Here is a 10,951-nt window from a genome sequence, read left to right as displayed (position 1 = left end):
TGTTGGAAAGTAGAAACATTTAGGAACAACAGCAGCTCAGTCATGAAGTGGAAGACCACGTAAAGTCACAGAGTGGGGTCACAGAAAGTCGAGGCCGAAAAGTCGCCAACACTCTGCTTATTTCCTAGCTGAAGAGTTTCAAACTTCTGCTGGTATTAATATAAGCACAAAAACTGTGGGCTTTCATTGGCGAGCAGCTACATGCAAGCTTCACATCACCAAGTACAATGCCAATTGTTGGATTGAGTGGTGTAAAGCACACATTTACACTAGACTCTGGAGTAGTAGAAACGTGTTCTGTGGAGTGACAAATCACACTTCTCTGTTTGGCAGTCTGCTGGGTGAGTCTGAGTTTGGTGGATGCCAGGAGAATGTTACCTGTCTGACTGCATTTTTCCACCATACAATTTGGTGAAGGAGGGACTGTTTTTGAGAGTTGGTGTAGGCCTCTTAATTCCAGGGAAAGGAAATCTTATTGCTTCAGCATACCAAGACATTTTGGACAATGTTATGCTTTCAACTTTGTGTAAAAAGTTTGGGGAAGGCCCTTTTCTATTCTAGCATGACTGTGCCTTAGTGCACAAAGCATGGTCTATAAAGACATGGTTGGATGAGTTTGGTGTGGAAGAACTTGACCGGCCCACACATAGCTTTGACCTCAACACCATCAAACACCTTCAGGATGAACTGGAACGGAGATTGCTAGCCAGGCCTTCTATTCAACATTAGTGCCTGACCTCACTCAACTGGATGAGTGGGTGAAAATTCCCACAGAAATGCTCCAAAATCTTGTGGAAAGTCTTTCTAGAAGTATTGAAGCTGATATAGCTGCAAAGAGGGGACCAACAACACATTAAAGTCAATGTATTTGGAATGCAATGTCATATAAGCCCCTGTTGGTGCAACAGCCAGGTGTCCCAATACTTTTGTCCATATAGTGTAGCTGTGGTGAGGAGGTCACAATTCTAAATCATATTGTTTGCAGGTTTGTTAGTTTAATCAATTTAAATCTAACTGAGAATGTCCATTGGTAATTTATATTTGGCTGCTGTGATGTGGTGATCATCAACACGATGTTCCTTCTGCTCTGGTGTATAGAAATAGGTTTGGAAACAGCTTGATTAGTGTGTCTGCTTCATGCATCAGATTCTTACTAACAACCTGCAGAATCTTCAATGTATAAAAAAGGGTATGAGTTATGACATCTAAAACTGTTCAATTTTGGGCATTGCAGAACCTGCTCATGTGTCTGTCTAGGAGCAATTGGCCATGTGCTAAACTGAGAGACTAGGGTGACAAAATAATCATTCACTATGCCACCAGATTTTCAAGTGTAATGGTACTGAATATATTCCACAATCATACATTGCTGTGCCATGCTCTATTGTTCATAATTTTTAAATTTAATTATTTTATCTCATCCTCCACAAAGGTATTGTGTGTATCCAACATGTTCTGGACATCTTTTCCAGGCATTTGGTTCTTTCAATGATGTTTTAGATATCTCTGTTGAGTTCCACCAGAGGTAAGTTAGTAGCCTTCTTTATTTGACTGCTGAGGCCAGCTAGAGCATGATGAGGCAGGGAATCTGCAAGCTTTAGCATCTTGCACTTCAGTAAGTGAGTTCTGACAATGTGTTATAGAGTAGCCAAGATTTGTTTGTGTTTAGGTCCCAAACTCAGTTGGAAGAAGGAAGAAAGCAATGCTAGTGTTTCTTTTGGCCAGTAGGCATCTCCAGGAGATCCCTGAGCTGCAGGGTTTAGAACAAACATCAAGTGATCAAGTCATGCCTCTGACCAGTAAAACCATTTTTAAACGAATGTAGATAAAAATACAATTTGCATTCATACGCATGTTTATTGTGCCATTTGCAGGGTTATTCACTAAGCAACGGAATTTGTCTGGATGTGCAAAATCCGGTAAAAATGACCTAATTTCGACTACAATGACAATTCTCATAATTACTGAAATCAAGTATGATCGGAATTCGGTTTGAAAATTATCAGCAATCGCCACGATACATTCGGTGTCTGGATTAAAATTAGTGGTTTTGTATCCAAACCCTATACAAACGATATAACTTGGAAGATTCATAGAGCACTAATATTCACAAAATTCAGAATGAAATGAATCTAGCAGTCTGGCTGAAATCGGGACCTATTTCAAGTCTATTTTGAGCATGAATTACAAAATCTGGACATTTATTTATGAAATATTTTACCAGGAAGGATACATTGAAATTTCTCTTATTTTCAAGTATATCCTGGGCCCACAAACACTGCATTGTTACAATAGAGTACAAAATAATATTACAAACAATAATACAATATGCAAAATACATATACATACACACATATATAAATTTAACACAAAACAGATAATAAATATGGTCAACCATGACAGGTACATTCTCTATTGAAGTATGTTGCCATAGATCTCTTAAATGATTTTAGATTGAATGAAGATTTGACTGTGTCTGTGAGGTTGTTCCATAATTGCGGTGCTCTGTAGAAAAATGAGGATCTAGACACTTTTTTTGTATAATGGTATGCTAAATGAAGTGCTGGTACTGGATAGGAGGTTGTAGAAGGTGGGAACAGCTGGGGAGAGCATTCTAGTCCCAAAAAGCTCTTATGCACAAGGACGGAAAGATAAGAGTGCATGAACAATGTCTGGATTTTGCACTACGAATGGCCCTGTACACAGCCAGATTGTTTTGCCCTGTTTGTAATGGGGCCATTCTGACTTTACTGAATAACCTTGTCAGTGTTACTGGCAGAATATCCACATAGTTCCTGATTCCTACCCATTCCTGTTTTAAAGAAGTTTGCAATCTAAAAACAAAATTCTTGAACAATGAAGCATATTTTGAAAGAGTTTTATTTTGGAATGTAGATTCCAAAATTGTTAACAGAAGAAAAAATGAATGAATCTTTATAGCTATACGCCATCTCAGTACGTTTGATTTTCTGAAATATGCTATGTTTGCTAAAATTAACATTTCAATGTTAAGTTTTCTCACTGCTGGTTCATTTATCAGGACAATAGGACAAGCAAAATTAATCTCTCACTTTAAATTGGTGCAAATTAAACTGTGAATTGCAACATATAGGCTAATATGGCTGATCTGGAATAATTATCCAAATCAGCTATAATCCCAGTTTAGCAATGTAATTTGCTTGGCTTTTCAATTCTGATTTTGATTGTCCTCAATTCGAAGTTTAGTGAAAACCTGTATGTCACATGACACATTTAAATAAATAAAAATACATTTCATATATATATATATATATATATATATATATATATATATATATATATATATATAAAACAATAACCAGATGCTTGGCACTCCTCCGAATTACACAAAACATGAACAGTTACCGTGCCTGGGTGCAATCCCGCGTTAATATGTAGAAAAATTGTAATTGGGGAGAAATCCAGGTTTGAAATCCGTGTAGAAATTTTTTTATTGTATTTCCATCAAATAACTGTGCAAAAAATGTAAATCAACGTTTCGACCCGTTCGGGTCTTTATCAAGATCACAGTGTTATGTGCAACGTGAGAATATATAATAAATAGAATAAAACACTTACCAATACAGCACAAAGACTGATTGAACCCGGAAGTGTAGGAAAACCACGTGAGTGAGGTGTATGTGACGTGCTCTGCGTGGTTGCTATGCAACCAAACGGCAATCAACCAGCGATCAGGAGCCATGGTTGCTAAGCAGCAGAAAGAAACAATGATACTGAGTCTCGGGGACTAATAAGGAGGATTTGGCAATTGAAAAAGTCTAGTAAAGCCACCTTTATGGAATGATAAAGGAGAGAAAGGGGCAGGGACAAGAAGAAATGTAGAAAAAGGTGGGATAACAAAGTGACAAAATCAGACAGTGACAGAGTGAAAAAAATATCAATAATGACTATAGTGATACGCAAGATAAAACACACGTGGGTGTGAAAAAGAGTAGAGGTACGAAAAGTAGACAATCACCCCCTTAAATCCCAATAGGTGTCAGAGTATACATAATATATCATATGGACAACAACCACAACTTAAATGCATAGTTAGTAATAACTGTATAAATAAGTAAACAAATAAACAACCATAATTATAGTAACCAATTTTCATGTCAATATTCAACAACATGTTGTCAGACTGGTACAATACATCATAAACAAGTACTTAAACAATCCTAGATATTTTACTAAGATCCGGCCGTGATCCTGTCTCATGCAATGCTTTCAATGTGGACACTGCCACTGCAAGAAAAAGAACTGTCAAACAGATAAACAGATAAACTAAAACCAATCTAGGAGCTATGACTAATGGTATCAAATGGCATGAAAAGGGGAAACGGACCAGCGAAAAAGGAAAAAACCAAAAAAACAAAAACTACAGGATCTATAAGCCTGCTGTGTAGAAGCATGGAAGCAACCCATTTGTGGCCCAGAATAATTAGGTCTAGATATCCAATAGGATCTTCCTAAACTTGTAGGAAAAAATAAATAATCTCTAGAGTTAATAATCTGAAAATAATACTCCTCATCAAGAGAATAGTACTAAAGGCCACTAATTCTGTACCTTGAGAAAAAGAATATCAAAACCTATCAACTAGGCACATCAATATGTCTCATTAACCAGATTGGCATCTATGGCAAAAAAAATAGGCAACAAAATATCAAACAGGAACTTATTATATACAAAGAAATTGTAAGGACCAATAATTTCATGAAATAAGTCAACCTATCCAATTTAAAGAATCAAGGAGTAAATAAGATTTTCATTTTGGGGGGCGGGGCCGGTGCGCCGAGCTGGACGGTCACAAGCCTGAGCAGCTCCTGCAATTCAACAAAATGTACTCTATAAAATCATGCCTCACCACCTAAAATCAGACCGCCAGAGCAGATACCCAGAGCTGAGACCCGGGGAGAGGCTGGCTCACTGAGCTTCAGTCCCCCGGGGGAGAAAAACACATTGCCCCAACCAGGGCCTTCTCCTGCGGTGAGTGGGGCGGACAGCCGCTGCCCCACTATCCTGCGCCACAGAACCCAGCCACAGGTACAGACCAGCACGGATTCGGCCCCGTTCCCCCCCTCTGGGCCGGGGGGGTGATCCCGGTCCTCACCCTGTGGCCCTGACCGCGACACTGCAACTGAGGCCGGGGAGCCCGACTGCCACACCTAAAATGGCGGGTGCCATGTGCGCGGACGGTAACCTGAAGGCCCCAGCCAGACGCAAGTGCACAAATCGCCAGCGGGCAACAAGATACACTGAGCCCTGTCACCTCGCTACATGGGAACGCAACAACAGAGCCCTGCCACACACCGCGGCAACCTCCTGGCTTACCCGCTCACATACCCAGGACCTGGATCCGGTCTCCGCAGCAGCCTTCCTGGGCCTTGAGCCCCTAGAGGACGTTCCTCCAAACACAGCCCCAAGCCCATTCCATTCTTTCTGTGTTTTGGTGGTTTGGTATAACAGTTGCTTGCATCAATACGTACTAGCAAGTCTCTAAGATTGCGGTTCCTTTCTATAGCTTATAATCGGGGGTTCTTGAAATCTTTTAGGGAGGCTATCATCAGATCGAAGAACATTCCAATGTTTCTGTATTGAATTTCTCATAGCCATAGTTGCTGTATTTATACTTCCAGAAATTATTTTTAAACATTTGCCCCTCCAATTTAAGACTATGTCCTCTTGTTGTGGTAGTTTTTATTCTTCTAAATATAGTTTCCTCTATTTATATAGTCTCCTCTATATACATACAGACTTAGGCAAATTTTAATTTCACCTGAATACATTTGGCTGAAATTTGTTTTAGTTTTGGCCGAACTGAATTTTGTTAATTTCTGCATTTATTGTCAGATGAAATTTGGACATTATTTTTGTTTTGGAATTTCATTACAACAAATGAAATTCTGATGAGTGCCAAAGCTGTCATGGTGGCTGCCTGGGGCCTAGAGAGCATGTTGGGCTATATCGGGGCTGGTAGGATGGCCACGGGGGTCCTGGAGAGGGTGGTACTGACAGGGAAAATTCAAGCAAAAGATGTCACAATGAGTGCCCCAAGTGAATTTTTTTTTAAATATTCTGTGATCACGGCTGCCACAAAGCTCATTCCAATGCTGACATCCTACCTGCCTGTAAATTGGTGTTTTTGGCTGCAAAACCAAGTATAATTTCCATTGTCCTCCAAGAGATTTCATCTCTGGTTACCTGTGACCACATCAGTATTTCCATTGCTGTTGGTTAAACCCTACATACACTGGAAATTGTCTTCCCATTGACTTGATGGTTCTCCGCATGTCTCCTAACTTACCATGTGTGGTTCAGGAGGGAACTGTGGTGGTGTGTTGTGGTCATTGGGCCAGCGAGCAGGAAGTGGCTATGGTAAAAAGCATTTTTCTGGCTATGGTGTGTGTGAGGAGGTACCGGAGTCATACATTAATATCCACACCGGGCTGAGCGGCAGTGGAGTGGCCTATGTTTACAGGTTAGCAGAGGCGCTGGCAGATGGTGCCATTAGGATGGGAATGCCCAGCGAATTATCCAGTCGGATTGCAGCTCAGACATTTCTGTTGTCACAGTAACTACATAACATTCAGGAAAAATACATATCTGCCATTGTTCCATGTATACAATGTATGGCTTTCTGCCACTTCTATTTTTAAATATTACGAGGAAGCCATGAAGAACGATTAGCATGAACAAAATTTCATCCAACAAGCAATTCGTTCTGTGTTCTATTCATTGCAATTTGTAATTGTGCATTCGTCTTTTGAACAAATTAACAAATTGCTGAAAATCCGAACAAAAGCACATTCATCCAAAAACGTATTAGTCCGAAAACCAATGTCCAAGTCTACTTACAAATAAAACATTAATACCTTGTTTTGTTGGGGTTTGGATATGACAGCTAAATTCTGAAGAACGTGTATAGTGTTGATGTTGAGAAGGCTAATGCAAGTGAATTGAAGTGTCTTTCACAGTTGTTTTTACTGCCAGATTGGTAAACATGTCTATTTCATTTAAGTATAGTCACCTCATATTAATTTACATATTGTTTACTGTTGTTTTTGTTGTTGTTGTTTTTTTTGGGATGAATGACAGTTTTCAGCATTCCGTATGCCCAAAATCTAGATTACAGTCAGTAGTAAAGATAGTAGATGGATCAATGCAAATTAGAGATCACAGCTGATAAAATGTTTTAAAAAGGCATAATTTGATTTATTATCATTTATCAACTGGCAGGTTGCCTAAAAGGTGTTTGATGTTCATTAGAAATCACAAGGTCTGTCGCAAGCATCTGCTTCTGAACTAGTTAACATCTGAAATGCTTACGATATATTTTGAAGACCCAGATTTATCTTGCAATATAACTGAGTCACAACGCTATTTTAATTAGTGAAAGCACATGACCATGTGTTACTTGGCTAACATATGGCAGTTTTGACATTTCTTTCTTTCACCAAAAAATAATTTCTTCTTCTTTTTTTTTAAACTCAAGGACATAGCAATGTAACTGTTAAATAAAATATTTATACATGTTATATGACTGTATGACACAAGGATCAGATGATTAAAATTTAACATGTTAAAGCCACAAACAACCCATCCGCCTTTGGCCAAATAGAGGGATGTGACTGACATCAATTAAACATGGTCATATGTTGCTTATCTGCTGATGGCTTTGCTTAAAGAAATCCTATATTAAAAGATCCTGCATCAAGGCAAAGATCACTGAGGGTTTATCCACAAGGCAACTTCAGCTACTGCCTAGGGGCCCTAAACTGTGCCACTGCAAGCAATATGGACGATGCTCACTCACCGAGTTCCCACATATTGTTGTTTGATATCTAGATCAAATAAATCTTTTCATGGCCCAGTAAAATATTCATCCGTCTCGGGCAAGTAAAAGCCAGTGGCTGAAAATCCCAACACAACTGAATCCATTTTTAGTGAAAAATTAATCCTTTATTGCTCTAAATTGCATTTTTACACATTATTAGTTAAGTATACTTTTAGAAGTGCATAATCATGATCAAAGATTACGGATTTTAAAAGCTTTGTATGACAATGCAGGATAATGTTAACATAAAACAAAAGTTTAAGTTTTTTTATTTTTTCAAATTTAAGGTCTCCCAATTTCAGTGATAATATTAACAATAATAATGATGATAATAATAATAATAATAATAATAATAGTAATAATAGTAATAATCATAATAATAATCATAATAATAATATTAACAAAAATAATGATGATAATAATAATAGTAATAATAGTAATAATAATATTAATAATAATAATAATAATTATTATTATTATTATTATTATTATTAAGAAGCAGGAAGCCTGAGACATTATTTTATTCTAAAGTGAGGGACATGAATTTTTTTTTTTTTTTACATTTAAGAGGCACTCTAGTCACCATAACCAACACAACTAATCATAGTGGTTATGGTACAAATAGTGTTTGAAAACTGTCCCATGTTATTGTGTCAAACCATTTTCAAGCAGTTTCACTAAAATTAACTTGTCCCATTGATACATTTCAGATAATGTAGAAGTGAATTTCATCACTAGGAGTCCAACTCAGAGTGCTGTGGATGGAGTTGGAATCATAAAACTGGGTGAAAAATACTAGGCTATGGGTTGGTAGTAGTGATGTCGCGAACATAACATTTTCGGTTCGCGAACCGGGCGAACCGCCATAGACTTCAATGGGCAGGCAAATTTTAAAACCCACAGGGACTCTTTCTGGCCACAATAGTGATGGAAAAGTTGTTTCAAGGGGACTAACACCTGGACTGTGGCATGCCAGAGGGGGATCCATGGCAAAACTCCCATGGAACATTACACAGTTGATGCAGAGTCTGGTTTTAATCCATAAAGGGCATAAATCACCTAACATTCCTAAATCACAATGGATATGGATTGACACCTGACATATGACATATTGATACCTTGACATATGTATTGACACCTGTCCTCAGAGACGCTGATACACACTGACACAGAGCAGAATAGGGACTGTTCCCCCTAGATAGGGTCACTTGGCATATATGGATTGACACCTATACTAAGGATCCCTGATACACACTGACACATAGCAGAATAGGGACTCACTTGGCAGATATGGATTGACACCTATCCTAAGGATCCCTGATACACACTGACACAGAGCAGAATAGGGACTGTTCCCCCTACATAGGGTCACTTGGCAGATATGGATTGACACCCATCCTTAGGATCCCTGATACACACTGACACATACCAGAATAGGGACTGTTACCCCTACATAGGGTCACTTGGCAGATATGGATTGACACCTATCCTAAGGATCCCTGATACACACTGACACAGAGCAGAATAGGGACTGTTCCCCCTACATAGGGTCACTTGGCAGATATGGATTGACACTTATCCTAAGGATCCCTGATACACACTGACACAGAGCAGAATAGGGACTGTTCCCCCTACATAGGGTCACTTGGCAGATATGGATTGACACCTATCCTAAGGATCCCTGATACACACTGACACAGAGCAGAATAGGGACTGTTCCCCCTACATAGGGTCACTTGGCAGATATGGATTGACACCTATCCGAAGGATCCTTGATACACACTGACACAGAGCAGAATAGGGACTGTTCCCCCTACATAGGGTCACTTGGCAGATATGGATTGACACCTGTCCTCAGAGACCCTGATACACACTGATACAGAGCAGAATAGGGACTGTTCCCCCTACATAGGGTCACTTGGCAGATATGGATTGACACCTATCCTAAGGATCCCTGATACACACTGACACAGGGCAGAATAGGGACTGTTCCCCCTACATAGGGTCACTTAGCAGATATGGATTGACACCTATCCTAAGGATCCCTGATACACACTGACACAGAGCAGAATAGGGACTGTTCCACTTACATAGGGTCACATGGCAGATATGGATTGACACCTGTCCTCAGGGACCCTGATACACACTGGGGGGGACCTATTGTCATCCCCCCGCCCCCACGCCTGCGTGGTGGGTGGAAGCCATAAAAATAATGAGGGGGGGACCTACTGTCCTCCCCCCAGCCCCCACACCTGCGCGGTGAGTGGGGGCCATAAAAATAATGAGGGGAGACCTACTGTCCTCCCCCCGGCACCCACCCCTGCGCGGTGGGTGGGGGCCATAAATCACAATGGTGGGAGGACCTACTGTCCTCCCCCTGCCCCCACCCCTGCGTGGTGGGTGGAAGCCATAAAAATAATGAGGGGGGGACCTACTGTCCTCCCCCCAGCCCCCACACCTGCGCGGTTGGTGGGGGCCATCAAAATAATGAGGGGGGATCTACTGTCTTCCCCCCGGCCCCCACCCCTGCGCGGTGGGTGGGGGCCATAAGTCACAATGGGGGGAGGACCTACTGTCCTCTCTCTGCCCCCACACCTGCGTGGTGAGTGGGGGCCATAAAAATAATGAGGGGGGGAGACCTACTGTCCTCCCCCCAGCCCCCACACCTGCGCGGTTGGTAGGGGCCATAAAAATTATGAGGGGGGATCTACTGTCTTCCCCCCGGCCCCCACCCCTGCGCGGTGGGTGGGGGCCATAAATCACAATGGGGGAGGACCTACTGTCCTACCCCCGCCCCCACCCACCGCGCGGTTGGTGGGGGCCATAAAAATAATGAGGGGGGATCTACTGTCTTCCCCCCGGCCCCCACCCCTGCGCGGTGGGTGGGGGCCATAAGTCACAATGGGGGAGGACCTACTGTCCTCTCTCTGCCCCCACCCCTGCGTGGTGAGTGGGGGCCATAAAAATAATGAGGGGGGGAGACCTAGTGTCCTCCCCCTGGCCCCCACACCTGCGCGGTGGGTGGGGGCCATAAATCACAATGGGGAGGACCTACTGTCCTCCCCCCGCCCCCACCCCTGCGCGGTTGGTGGGGG

At 41.4% G+C, this 10,951-nt stretch overlaps 1 pseudogene; it reads left to right on the top strand.

The window, feature by feature from the left end:
* Positions 1-5,946: 5,946 nt before the first annotated feature.
* LOC134585331 (pyrroline-5-carboxylate reductase 3-like) lies at positions 5,947-6,597 on the top strand (annotated as a pseudogene).
* Positions 6,598-10,951: the final 4,354 nt, after the last annotated feature.

Source organism: Pelobates fuscus, chromosome 2 (assembly GCF_036172605.1).
Source record: "Pelobates fuscus isolate aPelFus1 chromosome 2, aPelFus1.pri, whole genome shotgun sequence".
In the NCBI taxonomy this organism is placed as follows: domain Eukaryota; kingdom Metazoa; phylum Chordata; class Amphibia; order Anura; family Pelobatidae; genus Pelobates; species Pelobates fuscus.
This window is presented reverse-complemented; position numbering and strand designations above follow the sequence as displayed.